Source organism: Sorex fumeus, unplaced genomic scaffold, assembly GCF_029834395.1.
Source record: "Sorex fumeus unplaced genomic scaffold, SorFum_2.1 ptg000019l, whole genome shotgun sequence".
NCBI classification, from domain to species: Eukaryota; Metazoa; Chordata; class Mammalia; order Eulipotyphla; family Soricidae; genus Sorex; species Sorex fumeus.
The window spans coordinates 16,520,771-16,528,366 of NW_026606076.1; the positions used below are offsets into that span (position 1 = coordinate 16,520,771).

Below are 7,596 nucleotides of genomic sequence, written 5' to 3' on the forward strand. Positions count from 1 at the left end.
GGTGCAGTGGGGGCTGTCTCAGGGTTCAGGAGTGACAGTTGTGAGTTCGTGATTCTGGGGTGCCTCTTTGGCCACGATCCTCTGCAGCTCAGGATGGGGCAACAGTGGGTGAATGTGGGACTCAGCCAGGGGTTTGACCGTCCCAACCCTCCCAGCACTCCCATGTTTGAACCATCAGCCCTACACTCGCTTCTGTAGAATCTCCAGATTCGAGGGTCAGAGCTTCAGCCCCTCCACCTAATGGCAGGAGACCTGTTGCTGGTCATTTTCATTGTTTGTCGTGAGAGCCCGGGTCAGGCTTGGGTTCGGGAAGGGTACTTGCTGGTGGCTGCGATTGGCCAATAAAAATGTATTTCGGGGGCTATTTTTGGTTCTTTAGATTTGGGGGGGGGGGAGGACACATACACAGAGATGCTCATGACTTACTCGGGTCTCTAAGCTCAGGTATTATCCCTGGCGCGACTGGGGGCCACATGGGATGTCAAGGATTGATCGGTTCATCTAGTCAAGCACCGAACTTACATTATTGCCTTCTAACCACAATACTGGTTTATCTTTTTGGTTCATGAATTACAGCTCCCTAACATCAAGCTGCAAAGCACCCCTGACTCCTCAATATCTCCCTGAGCAGATGACACCTGCATTTGTGGATAACACTGAGGTCCCCCGGACAGAGTGCCCAGGTGCATATCCTTGTCCACCCTGGAAGAGAGTGTCGAAGATTTGTCCACTCTAAGTCACATGGTGGAGCCACATTCCAGGCTACGGTTCCCACGGGGGAACCCTGCTGCCGGCCTATTTGGGAGCTCCTGGGATTAGAGTCGGTCCCTGGCAGGGCCTATAGGGACTTTCCTGTGGGAGCCATAGAGGAATCCGGGGATCAGAGAAGGCTGTCTTTTCTTCCCCTGTAGCCCGGGCCCAGGCTCCTCTCCTGAAGTGCAAGACAGATGCCAACAAAATTTGCATCCCCAGTGCAGACAGGAGCTTAGGCCATTGTCTCCCAGAGGTGGAATTGTGAGGCTGTGCGGGAGGGTGTGGCTGATCTGAGCTCAGGAGTGGGAGGAGATGCTCCTCTCTAGTGTTCACTGTTCTGACTTTCCAGGTCTTTGCACGGAGCCTCCTGCTGATCCTTAGAACAACAGTTACAGGAGAAGATGGTCACGTGGCTTCTGATAAACCGTCCTCAGGTAGGAGTAGACAGATAGAATAACATGAGGTAGTACCAGGAGTGCCCAGGCTTCCTGGGCCACCTGTTTTGAGTTTCTTTTGGACGGATTCCAAGATGAGACTTCCGGTTGGACCGTCCCGTTCTGCTGTTTGAAGCTGCTTTTGTGTATGTTTGTTTAGTTTTATTTGGCTTTGGGGCTGACCCAGTGGTGCATGAGGAATACTCAAAGCTCAGTGCTCAATACTGATTCCTGACAGGTCTAGTTGACCAGTGGGTTGCTGGAGGTCCAAAGGTTTCATCTTGGGTTTTCTGTTTTATTTGGGGTGACAGAGCAAGGATTCTCGCTATCACTCCTTGCGCTGCACTCTGGCATTGCCCCTGGCAGTGCTTGTGGGAACATATGGGTTGTTGGGGATCGCCAGTCCTACATGCTGTCCCGGGAACAGCTGTCCTGTTACGCCAACCTGCTGCTTCGGTTTCTTTTGCATTGTTTTTGTCATGAACTGACCTCTTGACTCTGGGCTCTGAATTCAAAACTTACTGGCCTCAGAGCACCCTAGGTTGTGCTGGCCCCTTTTTCACCCTGGCAACTACTGTGACTTGGGCCACGAGACTTGCTTTTCTCTTGTTTTGTCCTTACTACGTTGGAGAGACTACCTCCTCAGTCATATAGTCTTACGTTCACATAATCTTGTGTGTGGATTTCTGAGCATGCGCCAGTCCCAAGGAGAAAGAGCCAAGGATCTCTGAGGCCAGTAGAGATGTTGGAGTCCAGAAACTTCTCTACCTTCTTTGAGCGGGATTTGGGGTGGTCCTGGGCAGTGAGTTCCTATGGGCACATATGCGATGCACTGCTCTGAGTAGTTGTCTATATGGACTGCCAAGTTCTCAACCCTACTGGTCATGAGCTCTGGGGGTGCAGCGGTGAGTGTGCAGAGATTTTTGCTACACTCAGCGATAGTCTTTTGGATCGTACAAGTCTGTGTTCAAGTGATCCTCTCTACAGTGCTCACTGCACCAGTGGTGCTCGAATTGGCCCTGGGGTTACCAGGAAAGTCAGACATATCCAAGAACCTTCTGTATAACGTCCTCCAACTTTAGCAGATCCAGGTGCTTTATGTGATTTCTGGGGCCCGTCAACAATGCGTGTTCATGGAGGCTGGTTAATTCGGAGCAGAGAGGCCAGCGACAATATAGGACCCTGGGTCTTGGCATCACAGTAGTGGGAATGAGGCTAAGATAGACTCTGACTCCCACCCTCTCCGTGTGCTGACTCAGGGCGTAGTGACCTTCCAGGATGTGGATGTGAACTTCACCCCGGAGGAATGGTCATGCCTGGAGGCCTCTCAGCGGAAGCTCTACAGGGACGTGATGCTGGAGACCTACCAGAATCTGCAGGCTGTCGGTGAGAGCAGTGTGGAGCCAACGGTGTCTGAACAGACCCGCGTGGGCTCCCTGGGCTTGGGAGGCAGCTGTGTTTCCAACAGTATCTCTGTGACGGGCTGGGATGCTGGAAAGACATGAGGTAATTGTTCCCTCCCTCGTATTTTTTTAGGGTTCACCTGTGGATACTCAGGCCTTACTCTCAGCCTTGTCCTCAGGAATTACTTTTGTGGGGTCGCCAGATCCTATGGGGTGATTCATATCAACCCATTCCGACTGTGTCCATGGGAAGATCCCTATCTGCCCAGTTATCACTCAGGTCCATATAAATAGTTCCATCCATTGGTGCATCAATTTACTTTGTGTACTACATGTGTGTTTAATTGGTTAATCTGTTGCCTTTGTTTGGGGGCACAGTCCACAGTTCTCCTGGCTCTGTGCTAAAGGATGACTCCTAAGAGTGCTCTTGGGCCTTGGGTTACCATGGACTGAAACCTCTTGGCAACTTAAAATGTTGGTGCCTCACCCCCAGTACTTTTGCACCAGTCACTCAAGTCAGACATTTTTTGCTTTTTCTTCTTTCCTTAGGGATTATTCCTGCCTGTGTATTCAGGATCCACACCTGGCCTTGCTCCAAGACCATATGGGCTGCCTGGGATCAAACCCACATGTGTGTGCAGCGCTTCTGTCCTATGTGCTGTACTCTCTCTCTCCCACCACTGGGGATTTGATATCTCGTCTCTCAACTCATTAGACGCTGCCGTATTTCAGTGCTTGGATTTACTTCTAATGGTTATTTTGAGATTTAAGCATGAATTAGGGTTTGCTCCTGGACTCTGCACTCAGGGATCACTCCTGGCTGGCATGAGGTACCCTAGGTGATATCGGGTATCGCACCTGGATTGGCCATGAGAAACTCCTGCTGTGCTCTCTTTCTGGATACATTTTTCAGCTTACAAAAATAAGGGTCTCTTGCCACCCTTGGCCATTTCCAGATTTATTATGCACTTAGTTTTACTGAAATCCGTGACGATTTCATGAGGGGCTCAGGAAACTCCATATGCTGCTGGGCCTAGAGAGACAGTACAGGGAGGAAAGTGATTTTCTTGAAAGCGGTGCACGTGGGTTAAATCCCCGGCATCCAATGTCATCCCCGAGCTCCACCAGCGGTGATTTCTAAATAGAGAGTCAGGAGTCACCCCGGAGCATTGCCAGGGGAGACCCCAAACAAGACAAAAACCAACAACATACTGTGCTCATCAAACCCCTGTCGGCCATCCAGAAGGCCCGGTCTAGAGTATTTGTGGAATTTTCGTGGGTCTTACCTCTTGAATAACTAGAAATATGTGGGATTTTGGAAATGGACATTCTGTTCATGCCTTTCAGATATTTGCCCAGTTATATCAGGAAAACATGGGGATTTACCTGTCACCTTTTCCATGTCATTTATCCATGCCTCTGTCTCTGTCGAGGCAGGGCACTCTGGGAGGAAGCCTGCTGTGATCTCCTGGCTGGAAGAAGGAGCCCTGAGGTCGGGGAGGAGAGGCGTGTGTGCGGGTGAGTGTATGAGGACCCTTCCTAGCTCAGGCCCGGTGCAGTGTATGGGTGCCCTGAGCATGTATGAAACACTCTGCTGAGACCAGGTACTTGATCTCCTGGATCCTTGGGTCTGTGCTGCAATCACGCTGCTCTTCATTCCCCTGGGCTGTCAGTCACAGAATGATCCTGTAGTTTGCTTCCACGGCTTTCGAATAAGAAAGACCATAACAGAACTAGTTTGTATCTGAACGATAGTACAGCAGGGAGTGTCTTGCAGTGCCCGAAAGTGACCTGTTCAATTATGTGTTCAGTAACCTGGTTTCCCGAACATTACCAGGTCTGAACAAAAGCAAAACCTAGTGTAGAATTGCCAAAATCCTCACAGTTTTCCACTATCCAAATCTTTTCTTTAGTGTGGGACTCTTTGGACTTTGAGAACCACAGAGATGTACTCTTAACTAAATGGCATCATTTTGCTACATTTTTTGACAAGTGCTTGAATTGCATGTTTTGTTCAGTTTCAGAACTGAAACCACAACTTCAGGATTTGGCATTACAGAACTTTGATTTCGGAATGGGGTCAGCAAGTACGAGTGAGTTGGTAAGATTTGCTATTTGAGAATAAATATTATTATGCCAGCAGAAATGGACCAAGTATGTCATTGTTGAGGTGGAAGCCTGAGAATGCCAGGGAGGAATTCCAAAGCCTGATGCTTGGAGTAGAGGACCCTTAGCTTTGTTAGGTGCTGAAATCAACCATGTATAAAAATACTGTGAGTTTTGATTTGCTTGACAGTGGTAGTTGTTTAGAAAGCTAATTTGTGCGCCCTAGAGATGGTTCAGTGAGAAATATACTTGCTTTGCACAGGGATGGATGGTCCTTACCCAGCACGCCTTATAGACACCATAGACCCACAGAACTGATCCTAGACAATCCATGGTGTGCCCCTCCACCCACCCAACCCCCAATCAATAAAAACTACAAAACAGAACAAAGAACGTCATTGATCCTGAAAGGCATCACTTGTGGTGAGAGCTTTGCAATGGCCACGTGGTCTGTCTCAGCTGCGTGACGATGCAGCATTGTCTTCACCCCTGCATCACAGGTTCCACACTAAGCTTTAACAAAACCCACATGAGGTTGTATTTCATTTTCTCTTGAAATGGATGCGTCCTATTTCTATAGAAGGAATTGTTTCCAGTTGTATTCCTTCGTTAATTTAAAGGGGGGGAAGTCACAGCATTTACTGACTCTGCATCCATCAATTTTGTGCATCCAACTTACAGTAACATGAAGTTATTCTATAGTAAGACAATTCATATGTCGGTAATTGCATTTGTGTCGTGCATATGTGTGAAACCACATCTGAAGGGCTCAGTTTTTTGACAGGAAGTCTCAGTGAATAAGTCAATAATTAGAATCCTCTGTTGTTCTACAGGAAAGCTGCCACCCCAATTGGAATGTATCTGATCCTGCACTGTATGACAATGTCTCGAGTGAGCAATCCTGCCCTCAGCCCCATGAGAACCCCGAGACAGGCGGGATGTCTTCTGAGGGTGATCAGAATGGTGAGAGCTACCTTATTCAGAAGAAGCCCTCTCCTGGAAAATGTTCCTTGGCGTGTGTTATTCTCAGTTCACAGGCACAAAATCCCCCAGTGCGGCAGCTGCTAGGGAGAGGAGCACTGTTTATAGTGAGTCCCTCACAGCAACATACCCTCAACGACAGTCACCGTGAGCAGAACCCATCTACGTGTAAGGAATGTGCGGGAGCCTCCATATGTTCTCAGCACTGTGGTGTTCCCTTAGAAAACCACAGTCGACAGAATCTCCAGAAACGTCAGCCCGAAGAACAAAGTGTGAGTCAAGGGTTACTCCATCATGACCATATGATTATAAATTCAGGAGCAAAACCTTTTGCATGTGAAGCATATGGGAAGGCCTTCGATCAATCATCACATCTTATTATGCATAGGAGAATTCATATAGGAGAGAAACCTCATGAATGTCAGACATGTGGGAAGGCCTTTGTTCACACTTCTAGTCTTAATACACATATGAAAACTCATAATGGATAGAAGCCTTATATATGTAAGGAGTGTGGTAATGCTTTTACTCAATCCTCAGGCCTCAGTATACATAGGAGAATTCACACTGGAGAGAAACCGTATAAATGTAAGGAGTGTGGAAAGGCCTTTACTCAATCCTCAGGCCTCAGTATACATAGAAGTATTCACACTAGAGAGAAACCATATATATGCATGGAATGTGGAAAGGCCTTTACTCAATCCTCAGGCCTCAGTATACATAGGAGAATTCACACTGGAGAGAAACCGTATATATGTAAGGAATGTGGGAAGACCTTTGCTGTATCCTCAAGTCTTAGTGTACATAGGAGAATTCACACTGGAGAGAAACCGTTTATATGTAAGGAATGTGGGAAGGCCTTTGCTACAGCCTCAAAACTTACTGTACACCAGAGAATTCACACTGGAGAGCAACCATATATGTGTAAGGAATGTGGAAAGGCCTTTGCTGTAGCCTCAAGACTTAGTGAACATAGGAAAATTCACACTGGAAAGAAACCGTATATATGTAAGGAATGTGGCAAAGCCTTTGCTGTAGCCTCAAATTTTAGTGTACATAGGAGAATTCACACTGGAGAGAAACCGTATATATGTAATGAATGTGGAAAGGCCTTTGCTGGAGCCTCAAGACTTACTGCACATATGAAAATTCATCTCAGAGGGAACTCTCATCAGTGTCAGACATGTGGGAAGGCATTCACACGGTTCTCTTCCCTTACTCTACACATGAGAATTCATAATGGAGAGGAGTCTTAGATATGTCTGGAGTGTGGAAAGGCCTTTACTTCATCCTCACAATTGACTGTACATAGGAGAATTCGCAGTGGAGAGAAACCGTATCTATGTAAGGAATGCGGGAAGTCCTTTGCTGAAGCCTCAAGCCTTAGTGTACATAGGAGAATTCACTGGAGAGAAACTGTATATGTAAGGAATGTGGGAAGGCCGCTGTATGTCCTCAATACTTAATGTACATAGGAGAATACACACTGGAGAGAAACTGTATACTTGTAAGAAATGTGGAAAGGCATTTTGAGAAGTCTCAGATTTAGTGTGCATAGGAGCATTTACGCCAGAGAAAAACCTTTTATATGTGAGGAATGTGGGAAGGCCTTCTGCCATTCTGAATCCTTGCTAAGTACAGGAATATTCACAGTGGAAGGAAACTTTATCATTGTCAGTCTTTTGGGAAGGCCTTCATTTGGTGCTGTTCTCTTACTCAGTATGTGAGAGTTCATACTGGAGACAAACGGCATATATGTCAGGAATGTGGGAAGGGCTTCATGTACCCCTCACACCTTAATAAACATATAAAAGTTCATACTGGATGACTTGATCACTTAATAACAGTCTCTAAGGACAGAACAGTACAAGTAAGTCAAGCAAGTTTCCTTTGGACATGATGGTCAAGGGTGTTAAAAA

General features: G+C 47.0%; 1 pseudogene; it reads left to right on the forward strand.

Moving 5' to 3' along the window:
• Positions 1–2,071: 2,071 nt before the first annotated feature.
• On the forward strand, positions 2,072–6,450 carry LOC130021996 (putative zinc finger protein 56; annotated as a pseudogene).
• Positions 6,451–7,596: the final 1,146 nt, after the last annotated feature.